This window comes from Urocitellus parryii, chromosome 1 (genome assembly GCF_045843805.1).
Source record: "Urocitellus parryii isolate mUroPar1 chromosome 1, mUroPar1.hap1, whole genome shotgun sequence".
Classification (NCBI taxonomy): Eukaryota; Metazoa; Chordata; class Mammalia; order Rodentia; family Sciuridae; genus Urocitellus; species Urocitellus parryii.
In genome coordinates, this window is record NC_135531.1 from 139,210,542 (window position 1) to 139,222,793 (window position 12,252).

General features: G+C 44.0%; 1 protein-coding gene across 3 annotated transcripts in view; it reads right to left on the reverse strand.

The window, feature by feature from the left end:
* Atox1 (antioxidant 1 copper chaperone) overlaps positions 1-12,252 on the reverse strand; it is a 36,504-nt gene that overhangs the window by 5,613 nt on the left and 18,639 nt on the right. Inside the window, exon 4 of one of the 3 annotated variants that reach the window (XM_026388306.2) lies at positions 10,412-10,862. The exons of 1 other annotated variant lie outside the window; for it this stretch is intronic. The gene's annotated coding sequence lies outside the window, so the exon portion shown is untranslated. Of the gene's footprint in view, positions 1-10,411; positions 10,863-12,106; positions 12,243-12,252 lie in introns of those variants that run through there. One more of the 3 variants, XM_077797442.1, reaches the window with a different exon arrangement.

A 12,252-nucleotide genomic window follows, 5' to 3' on the forward strand; every position in this document is an offset into this window, starting at 1 on the left:
TGTTCTAGGAAATAATTATGTAAGATGTCACCATTGGAGAAAACTAGGTAAGGACCTCTGTAAAGCCAGTCTCGATAAATGAGTGAAGTATCTTTTCAACTAGTATCTTTTCAACTTCTTGTTGAATTATGTTGACATTAAAGTTTCAAAAAATTAATGAGAGAAGAGAGAGATAAAAAAAATCCACAAGTCCTGGGGATGAGGGTTTATAGATTTTCCTAGCAATTGAGTGATAGGAATAAGAAGATGAGAGAGAATTTCATGGGAAAGGAAATGGAATTTTCTATGAATTATTAATTTGACACCTTTTAATGCTCTTACAAATACAAAAGTGAAAAGTATAGAGCTTTTAAATCATTTGTGACTGTGAGGCTATTTTCTTTGAGTGGCTCGGCTGTGGGATTTTCTAGAGTTATGCTCTTCGTACAGGCGGGAGGTCCCTATATCCCTTCCATTGTTCCAGCCTCCCTACCCTCTGGACAGCCCACCCCCAAACATTCCTCTCAGAGCAGTTGTCAGAATTAGGACAAAACCAACACCCTCTGTCTTTGATCTTTTTAGAACTTCTAAGACATAATTCGCCCAGTGTGTTGGTGCACACCTGTAATCCCAGCAGCTCGGGAGGCTGAGGCAGGAGGATGGCAAGTTCAAAGCCAGCCTCAGTAAATGAGTAAGGCCCTAAGCAACTCAGCAAGATCCTGTCTAAATAAAATACAAAAAAAGGGCTGGGGATGTGGCTCAGTGATTAAGTGCCCCTGAGTTCAAACCCTGATACCAAAAGAAAAGAAATAAAGATGTAACTCTCGGCTCAGGCCATTACCTCATCCTATCTGCCCTCCCCCTCTGAGTGCTTTCAAAGCCAAAGGATAAGGAGAAGCCTGGAGAGTGGGGTGTAATCGAGCACTAGGGTCACCACATGGCCCTCACAGTGCTGCTCAGTCTGAGACCTTCTGCTGTCTTAGGCCAGTTGAGTGGTTTCCCCAGCTTCTTTGCCCTGGGAAAAAGACAAAGGTCCTGCTTTTGCAACACTACCCTGGACACAACATATAGCGTGGTTAGAAAGGGAGACCCACAGTTAGGTGCTCCGCACAGCCCTGAAAAGATACTGCCTTTGGAGGAAGCTATGGTCCCCACCTATCCAGGGTCTGCACCTTTGTGGTTGTGAGGCTCGGCTTGATCAGTTTGCAGTGTTGGAAGACTGCTGTACACAGGCAAGGGGAGATAGATGTTCCTGGCAAATACTAGGAGCATCTCCCTCGCCTGGGGAATGGACTTTGGGGCTAGTGGAAAGTTCTGTATCTACACTCCAGGGCATCTTCCATGTGCCAAGGTGCTGAATTAAATATCAAAAGGTTGATGAAGGAACACGGGACTGTTGCCAAGGGTGGTCTGAAGGGATGTGACATCCAGGCAGTGTGACGTAATGCTTCTGCTCTAAGTCATGCAGGTACACAGGCTATATACAAATTCTGTCTGCTTACAAATTCTGTCTGCTTTGAGTAACAATGTGACCTTGGGCAAGTTACCTCTCTGGGTTGCAAACTGGGGGGCAGTGGGGGAGGTGGGGAGGTACCTATTTCTTAAGGTTGTTATGAGGATTAAATTAAATAATGCGTGCCATGTGCTTAGCCCAGAGCCTGGCACGTACTCAGTGTATGTTAAATTCAAGATGCGGTAATTCATGTAATGGAAAGTATCAGAACAAGTCAGTACTAGGCTCAGCCCTGCCTTAGGTTACTGGTCACTTCAAGTAAATTTCTCAGGCTCTCTGAATCCAGGCTTTCTCCTCTGAAAACTGAGAGGATCAAACCAAGGGTAACCAAGGAGAGACACTTCAACAAACTCTGAAATTCTGGAGGGAAAGCCTGAGTCTCTCTCTGTGAAGAAGCTGCAAGTTACTCCTCCTTGGGGGGAACTCCCAGCCCAAGGGGGAAGACTGGTGAATGACAAGGAGCCTTTCAGCATAGTTGGCTGCAGCTGTGCTGACCCAAACAATGAGCACAGTCCTGAGTCCTGAAGGTAACCAGTGGGCCCTGCCAGTCTCCTGAGAGAAAGCCCTCTGTAATCTCATGGATGGGGGCGGGACTTCCACAGAATTCTAAGAATGTTCTGGAAATGTTCTTAGGGAGTTTCTAGTTCAGAATTTTAAAGCCACATTCTGGGTGTATTTCTGCAGTTTCATAAACTAGTAATATTCTTCTCATTTTCTATACCTGAATTTACACTTAAAATTATGATTGAAAACAATGAAGACTCCTAAATTGGCCACCCATCAATTTGTGTGTATGTGTGTGTTGTGGGGAGAGTGGTTGTAGGGAGAGTGCTGGGGATTCAACCCAGGGGCTCATGCATGTTAGGCAAGTGCTCTACCATTGCAATACATGCCCACCCCTTTTACAATTCATTTTTGAGATGGTATGTTGCTAAATTGCCTTGGCTAGCCTTGAACTAATAATCCTCCTGCCTCAACCTCCCAAATAGCTAGGATTATGTGTGCACTATTGCACCCAACTCACCCATCAAATTTTAAGATATCAGAGACCAAAATCAATATGTTGTGGCAGATTCTGCTGGATGTTCCCCAAAAGTAGCTTTACCTTTTCTTTGATTGTGGAAACTACTGTGAGGATCCCATAGCCACCCAGATTAGGGACTATTTTCCCAGCCTCCCTTACAGCTAGGTAAGAGCTTTTTTGTTTGTTGTGCTGGGAATTGAACCCAGGGCCTTGTGCATGCAAGGCAATCACTCTACCAACTAAGCTATATCCCCAGCCCTATAATTAGGTCTTGATTTATGGGACATAAGTAATAGTTGCTAGTGTGACTTCTAGGGGTTTCCTTAAAGTGAGGGGGTATGTCCTCTTATCCCAATATGGATGTGATAGTGGAACCCAACCAGCTGCGATGGACTTGGACTTGGAGGTCTTATATTGAGGGTTGTGGACAAAGAGAGAATGAATGAGATTTGGGTTCTTGATCACAGAAGTACCTCAGTCACTTTCTTACATTGAGTGCCCTGGACTACTCATTTATAGATTTCATTTACACAAAAGAGGTAATTTCTCTCATTTAGGCTGCTTCTATTCCCAGTTTTCTGCTTTTCACAGCCAAATCTGGGGAGCTAAGAAATTTGTTTTCAGTGGTTGACTTTACAGTACAGCAGGTATGTAATGTTTTATAGCATGCTGAATAAATAAGGAAAATACCACTTGTAACCCCAACTTAGGTCAAGAAATGGAATTTCGCAGACACCCCTGAAACCTTCCAGATGCCCTTCCCTAATCATACCAACTCCTTCCTCCTAAAGTAACCTCTGTCCTGAATTTGGAGAATAAACACTTCCGTGCTATCACGAAGTGAATGCCCTAATATTCCCTTAAAACATTTCAGTCAAAGACTATTTTCATCTGCTTCATATGGGGATGTTGCTTAAGCCTTTGTTTGACAGAAGGTTTCCTGTGATCAAAAAGGCTTCCTCTGATCAAAATTGAAATAGTCTGACCCATTCACTGTACAGAGGAAGAAAATGGAGCTCAGAGAGGGGAAAGGACTATCTTTCTTCCTCCCTTTCATTTTCCTTTTCTTTTGCTTTCATCTGTACTTTCTCATTTTAGTTGATGAAAGTTGTATATATTTATGTAATGCAATAAAATGTTTACACACACACACACACACACACACACACACACACACACACACGGGAAAGGATTTTCCAAGATCAATTAAAACAGTGGCAAAGTAGACTACGACTGAGGTCCTCCCTGACTCTTTAGCCTATATTCATTTCAGAGGAAGGGCCCCAGATACATGGTACCCACATTGCCCAGTGATTCTAGGATGGGAAAGACTTGCAAGTGCAATCTCTAGGAAGGGGCATCCCATCTCCAAGCAACATCAAACCTGGCTCTTCTCTGCACCACAGAGATCTCAGGGAAAAGAGGCTGCCAAGGCCCCGGGCAATAGTTCTTCCCAAATGACTTTGCATTTTAACCCAATGGATCAGCAAAGGTGGAGCTGACCCAGGGCCTTGCTATGGGAATGCCAATCAGATGAAGCAGTCTTCTCGGGCCTCTTCAGGAACCAACACTGGTGCATCTCCTCCATGGTACTATCTGCACCAACCTGACGTACAGTGGCCCTCAGAGATCCATCCCTGTGGTTAAGGATGTGCTGAGTCTATGGAGACAGAAGCGTGTGGCATAGAGCAAGCCTGAGCTCCTGCCACATATGCTCCACTGTCCCGGTCAACATGTGTTTCCTTCTAACTCTCATGAAACACAATTGGTTTATTATTGTCAAGGGTGCCCACCATGCTTTGGTGTAGGACCTGGCAGTGTTCAAGGACTCTCAATGGCCAGATCCCTTAGTCCCCTCTGTCCTAGATTCTTGGATATTTAAGGACAGGTCTGTTGGCTCCTGCCTTATTCTATGCATTAGGATCAGGAAAGATGTTATTCTGTGTTCTTCAGGGGAGGCAATTATTCCGAGCGCTAAAAGTTTGGGAAATGAAGCAGTTTTGTTTTGCTTTGTTTTCATTCCCAAGTACAGTATTATTAGCATGCCAAAGTCTCTGAGAATTCCCTTAGAAAATGATTTTGCTTGATTTTGATGGACCAAGATTTTTTTGACTTGGGGACTTTTGTCTCTTACTAGCAGCCTTCTGCACAGGACAGTTTGGCAAATGATACTGCACTCTCTTTGAAGGATAAAGGATGCATTAATACACACAGGATACCCAACATGGCTGGAAAATCACCTTTCTGGCCCAGGTGGCCCGACTCTCTGGAAAAGTACTGAATTATCCCAAACTTCATAAAAATCCATTCTTCACAGTCCCAAGAAGCAACTGTGGAGCTGATCTAAACCTGCCCAGTCTGGGGTGGGTTCCTGGGGAAAAGCTGGCTGGGCCCCACAGCCTGGCACCAGACCTATTGTACCAAGAGCCCTGGCCAGCCGGCAGCCACCCAGTGTGTGTCTGGACTTGTTTTTCCTTCCTTTCCCTGCTCCTTTCACAGTGTGGCTGAATGGCCCCAGTCTCTCAGTCCTGCTCCTAGCCAACGCTGGACCCCTCCAAGTCTGGCCAACTCCTCTCCCACCCGCCTTGATAAACAACCCCCTCCAAGCTGGGAACCACAGCACCGGGCTGTTTTTCTCCCTCGCACACCCCAGGAAACCTCTCCCCTCTGCCTTGGGCTTCCTTCCCAGGGCCCTTGGCTGCCAATTCGCTTTAACTCATCCTCAAGCCCATTCAGTCACCTGAAGGCAAAGGGACTCACAGGAGGCCCGAGATGAAAGAGTCTTTAATCCTGTGGCTTTCTGAGTTTTGTTTTTAGCAGGAAAACCTTATTTTCCAAACAAATTATTACGCAGAATCCACCAATTTATAGAACAGATAAATAAGGACATTTATGGTAGGCCTGTTTATTAGAGCAAAACACTGGAAAGGAACTAAATGTCCATCAGTAGGGACAAGTTAAATAAATTGATGGATGGTGAAATCATACAATGGAATACTATTCAGCCATCTAAAAGCATAAGGCATGTCCCCACAATAACTGCAAAAGTTCTGTGAAAAAAAAATCTTTATTTTATATGGACAGTACTTGGTTTACAGTTCCATTTTAGGGCCAAGAGCAAAATCACTACTGTTTTGTTAAAATCCACCACCTCCTCTTCAAATTTGTCTAATGTTTACTTGGTATTTAACTATGGTGACCAAACATCCTGACTTGCTCAGAACTGAAGGGTTTTCTGGGATAAAGGACTTTAAATGCTAAAACCAAGGAAATCCCAGGTAAAGGGATGAGTTGGTTGCCCTATACTTAGTAGAAATCAAAATGTTATTTTAGAAAGAATAGAAAGATGGTTGTTAAGTTTAGCCTATGTGAATAATAAGCCAGTATGTTCACAAATGAAATAGAGACAGTATTTGTTCTATAAATAAAAGGATAAAAGCATATGGGCTGCTAAGAAACAAGAAATTATCTCAAGTTATAATGAAAAGATCTCCACCCACCCCTTTCCCTAAAGGGGAGCAATCATGGATTTATTCATATAATAAAATGAAGTTTGTGCCTTCTTATCTATTTATGTATGCCGTCATAAGAAAATGAGAGGGCTGATTTTCATCAAATTTTAAGGATATGTTTGGAATTTTTTTTTAACAATTGTGCATAGATAACTTTTTTTTTTCCAGTCCTAGGGATTGATCACAGGGTGCTTTACCACTGAGTTACATCCCTAGTCCTTTTAATTTTTTATTTTCTTTTTAATTTTTTTTTTTTTTAGTTTTAGGTGGACACAATATCTTTATTTTACTTTTATGTGGTGCCGAGGATCAAACCCAGTGTCTCACGCATACCACTTGAGCCACATTCCCAGCCCTTAACTTTTTATTTTGATTTTTTTTTTATTGTTAACTTTTTATTTTGAGACAGGGTCTTGCTAAGTTGTCCAGGCTGGCCCTGAATTGGTGATCCTCCTGCCTCAGCCTCCTGAGCTGCCGGGATTATAGGCATATGTCATTGCACCTGGCTTTCATATATACATTTTCCAATTTAAAAATAATGAATGTCTGATAAAAAGGATGAGTTTGGCCCTATTTTCCTCTTCTATCTCATGTGCCACTGCCATGGACTTTCCAGCCTCCAAAATCATAAGTCAAGTAAATCTTACTGTTTATAAATTAAAAGTAATAAAAAATAGCAAAACAATAAGCAGTAATGTTGCTAAAATCATTTTTAAAATTTTTTTTTCTCCAAAAAAAAAAAAAAAAGGACTGGGAATATAGCACAGTGGTAGAGCTCCCCTGGGGGGAGTGGGAGGGGGGAGGAGGAGGAGGAGGTTCCATAATAAAATAGGACCTTGAAAAGGCAACTGGCTTTAGGCCTTTGGTACCTTGAAGGCTCTGGGCAAATGAAGGCAAGAGTATGGTATGGTAGGTGGGTGAAAAACCACCAGGGAAACAAAGGCTTGTGTATCAATTAGCATTAGGTTCATGCACACCAGCAAGCCCAAAGTAACAACCACAAAAAGTCATTCCATGCCACATGGAAACACAGTCTGGCGGTTCACAGTCTAGTTACATCCATAGGATCCGTTATCTTCAGAGACCCAGGCACTGTCTTCAACCCATGGCTTCCATCTTCAAGTGATGGCTGCTGCAGTTCCACCATTACATCTTTTACTTCAGGCAGCAGGGGGAGCAAAGTGGGAAGAATTTCTAACTGCATCAACTCACTTCCAAGAGCCATTGCAAAATGTCCTCCCATTTCATTATTCAGAACTTATTCATACGCCACACTTAGGAGCAAAGGAACCTGGGAAATGAAGTCTTCGTTTGGGGTTGTACCCTTTAGAAACTGGATTCTATGACTTAGGAAAAAGGCAGGAAGGATTTTTGAGGTGGCGGCAGCAGCAGTGGTCTCTCAGTGCAGTGAGAGCAGCGGTGATTTTCTGTTTTGTACCTATGCTATTTTGTATATAAGGTATGCGATGACTTCAGGGAGCAATGTGGATTGCCTAGGTGCTCAGGAAAAAAAAAGCAGAATTCACACAGGCAACACAACCGCAGAAAACAGAGGTACATGAGCCCAGAGCCTTGCATGTGTTAGGTAAGAGATCTACCACCCAGCTGTGCCCTAGCCCCTATCCTGACTCTTGGAATTCTTCTATTTATGTATGCCGTCCTTCATGTATAACCCCAGATGTTCTCATTTCGTCTTTGCTCATTAAAATAAATAAAAGATAGCTGAGCATAGTGGCAAATGCCTGTCATCCTAGCAGCTTGGGAAGTTGAGGCGGGAAGATTGCAAGTTCAAAGCCAGACTCAGCAACTTAGTGAGGGCCTTAACAACTCAGATAGGTCCTGTCTCTAAATAAAATATAAAAAGGGGGTGGGGATGTGGCTCAGTGAATGAGTGCCCCTGGGTTCAATCCCTGCTAAAATAAATAAATAAATAAATAAATAAATAAATAAATAAATAAATGACTTTTGAATAGGCAATTAGCAGTCTTTGTCGTTAATTATTTGGGTGAATGTGAGTGGACCCTTTTCACCTGCGGAGATTTAGTAAGCCTGAGAGACCAGCATGGATTAATGGAAAGAGAACCACCATCTGTCCCCACTTCCTATGTGAACTCAGGTAAGTGCCTTCACTTCTCTGTTGCTTTGTTATATATGTACAATGAGGATCTTCCAATGGTTCCACTTGTAGGACACTACCCTAGGAACTAGGGAAAACCTGAACACACAGTATGTTTTAATAAATTCTGGAAACAATCTGAATAGTTCCTATCCATTTGAGTTCAGATGCAGGCCATGGGTGTCATTTGAGCTCAGAAACTTCATGAAGTACTTACAGGTTGGAGAGGCTAGAGGAAGGGGCTGAGGCTGGATGCCCAAGAGTAACTCTCAGCCCCAGAGGAGCAGCCAGCTTGCCACCATCAGGACTAAATGAAACATGGAACCCTGGATGGGATCCTGGGACAGAAGAAGGACAGTGGTGGGAAAGCGGGTGGTGTCAGCTTAGTCCTGCCCAGTTCTAACAGTCTAGAATTCCTAAGGCACTTGATGTCTCTGGAGGGGGAGGCAGAGGCCCCAGGTGTGTTGGGAGAGTGTCAGCCCGAGGATGGGGGGCAGATTTAAGAGACTCCAGGTTGCCCTTCTGACTTCTCCTTGCCATCTCAACGGCCTTCCTGGCCTCTCTAATTACTAGGAACATACGGGAAACCACAGCTTCTGTTTTGGTAAAAAAATGAGCCGTGTACCCACAAACCGCTGTCTCGATGAGGGCTGTTTCCAAATTGGGCCCTGTTTGAGGAGAGAGAAGAGCCAGGCCTGTCGGGGGAACAGCCCTGCTCAGCAGGCTCAGCCCTTTTCCCACGTGGTAAGATTCAGGGACTTGTTCTCAACTGTGTGAACTCCAGAAGCCAGCCTTGACCTACCACACTGGGTGCTGAACGCCATTACCTGTGTGATGGGTGCCATCAGGAGCCACATTCCCAGGTGGAGACAGATGGAGTAACCCACCCAGGACCCCTCCTTTCGACAAACTCGGCCTGTTGCAGTTCAGTGCGGCTCTCTCCCTGCTGCTTAAGAACATGTGAGCGGGTTTAGGATCCTGGGGGCCAGGACTGCTTGGCCTCTCCCATGTTTTCTCTGCTTCTTTTATCAAAAAGACATGGGAAAAAGAGGCTAGGGACCAGGTGCTTCTGTTAATCCAGAACTTTCTAAGGTGGGATATTCCTTGTGGGGTAGGACAGAGTAGCAGGATGGGAAACAGACTTCTCTGCCTTGAGGGACCTCCACGTGGGAGGGTAGACTGATGTCAGGACAAACCAGTACCAGGCATGAGAAAGGCCAAGGATCAAGTGGCGGGGGTGGGGTGGGGTGGGGTGCTCCACATCAGAACTTCCCCCAGGCAGAGCTGTCCGGAGCAGGGCAAGTTGCTCACAGTGCTGCTTCTCAGGGCAGTGTGTGGGCCAAGGCTTGGGGACAACCCTTCACAGGAACAAGGGACCAGCTAGATCTTCCTGATTCTAAGATCCTGCAGTGATAATAGTGATAATAACGATAGCCTCGCTGGGTGCCTTCCACCTGCAGACGTCATCCCGCTTCACTCTGAGACCGTGTTGTTGGGGTTGGGGCATAGCTCAGTGGTAGAACACATTCTCGGCATCACAGGGCTTAGTTAGCCGCCCCTCCCCGTGCAAAAAATATATTGCTTTTATTCCCACTTTACAGATGAGAAAACTGAGGCTCTGGACAGTTAAGCAATGCACCTGAGTTTGCACCACTAATAAACAGACAGCCAGTTCTCATCCAAGATTCAGCCTGCTTCTAGGCACCTGGAGATCCATAGTTCCAAAAGGATTAGGGTGCAGGATAAGCAGGCCAGAGGCAAGGGTCTCTTGTTTCCAGAGGCTCTGATAGTTTATTCCAGGGCTTTGGTCAGTGGTCATGAGATGTGCAGGAGCAGGAAGACTTGCCCTCTCTTAGGAAGCAGATTAGGAAGCTTGTCTTTGTCCACTTAAACTCCTAAAACATGGAAATCTAAAAGTGGCTTTGATGGACACTCCCAAGAAATTATAGACTTGGGCTTTGTAAGAGACTGGCACTAATTAAAGGAGAATGCCTCGGAGAGGGTGGTGACCCAAACAAGATCTGCTGCTCACCTCCCACTCAGCACAATCCTCCATGTTCCGTTTGTACTTTTTATAGTCTCCCAGCGTGGAAAGGATCTGGATCTGAAGTTTTGCAACCTTGAGTTATCAAACTTCAAAAGGCATCATTATGAGACTTTCTGTTGATACAAAAGCTTTATTTGTGGTATTAATGTTACAAAGAATTAAGCAAATGGTGATTCCGCACCCCGCCCCCCCCACCCAGGATTGAACCAAGGGCTTCACACATGCTTGGCAAGCACCCCACCACTGAGCCACACCCGCAGTCCTTTTTTTTCAAAATTTTATTTTGAGACAGGACATTGCTAAATTGCTGACACTGGCCTCAAACTTTAGATCCTTCTGCCTCGGTCTCTCAAATCACTGGGATTACAAGTGGGCACCATCATGCGCAGCTATGATGATTTTATTTATTTCTCAGATCATCACAGTTGGTACTAGCGTAATTCCTATGATATAAATGAGAAAACTGAGAAAAAAAGAAACGGTAACTTTCCCAAGGTCACAGCAATCAAGTGGCAGGGGAGAAATTTGAATCCAGGTGTGCTGAAGTCCAGTATGTGGCTGCAGGGAAGCCCAGTACATCAACCTGTGTTGAGCTGCCTTGGCTGGTGTTTGGGTACGTTGGGTTAGAAGAATCCAGCCTCCCAAGATTCTCCCTTGTGCATTGTAGGACCCTGGGGGAACGTTGTTAACAACAGAGCAGTTTAAAAAACTGGAAGAAACTCAAAGGTCCCTCCACAGGGATGACTAACACCTTGTGGTATATTCAGACAATGCAATAGTTACCATTGAGTGATGAACAGAAAAGAACTACTAATATTCACAACAATGTAGATGAATCTCAAAATTTAACTATGCTAAGCTGGGCACAGTGGTGCACACCTATGATCCTAGCTAATCAGGAGGCTGGGGGGAGAAGGATCACAAGATTGAGGCCAGCCTCAGCAACTCAGCAAGGCCCTAAGCAATGTAGTGAGACTCTGTCTCAAAATTTAAAAAAAAAAAAAAAAGTGCTGGGGAGGTAGCTTAGTGGTAGAACTGAATTCAATCCCCAGTATCAAAACAATAACAACAGAGAAAATTAATTATGCTGAATGAAAATTAGCTGGACAAAAATGAGAACATACTGTGATTGCATTTACAGAAAACTTTTGAAAATATGAACTAATCAGCAGTGACAGAAAGCAGGTCCATGGGAGGGAAGGAAAAGATTATATAAAAAACTAATCTGGGCTGGGGATGTGGCTCAAGCGGTAGCGCGCTCGTCTCGCATGCGTGCGACCCGGGTTCGATCCTCAGCACCACATACCAACAAAGATGTTGTGTCCGCCGAGAACTAAAAAATAAATATTAAAAAATTCTCTCTCTCTCTCTCTCTCTCTCTCCTCTCTCACTCTCTCTTTAAAAAAAAAAAAAAACTAATCAACACCAGAAAACAAATCAATAAATGGGCAAAGGAACTGAACAGACACTTCACAGAAGAAATATGGATGATCAACAAATATATGAAAAACGTTCAATATCTCTAGCAATTAGAGAAATGAAAATTAAACTACACTAAGATTTCATCACTCCTATCAGAATGGCAATCATCAAGAATACAAGTAACAATAAATGTTGGTAAAGATGTGGGGAAAAAAATATTTTCATACATTGCTGGTGAGACTGCAAATTGGTACAACCATTATGGAAAGCAGTATGGGAGATTCCTCAAAAACTAGGAATGGAACTACCATTTGACCCAGTTATCCCACTCCTTGGTATATATCCAAAGGATTTAAAATCAGCATACTATAGTGACACAGCCACATCAATGTTTATAACAGCTCAATTCATAATAGCCAAGCCATGGAACCAACCAAGGTGCCCTTCAACAGATAAATAGACAAATAAATTGTGGTATATATACACAATGGAATATACTCATCCATAAAGAAGAATGACTTTGGGGATGGGGATGTGGCTCAAGCGGTAGCGCGCTCGTCTCGCATGCGTGCGGCCCGGGTTCGATCCTCAGCACCACATACAAACAAAGATGTTTCGTCCGCCGAAAACTAAAAAATA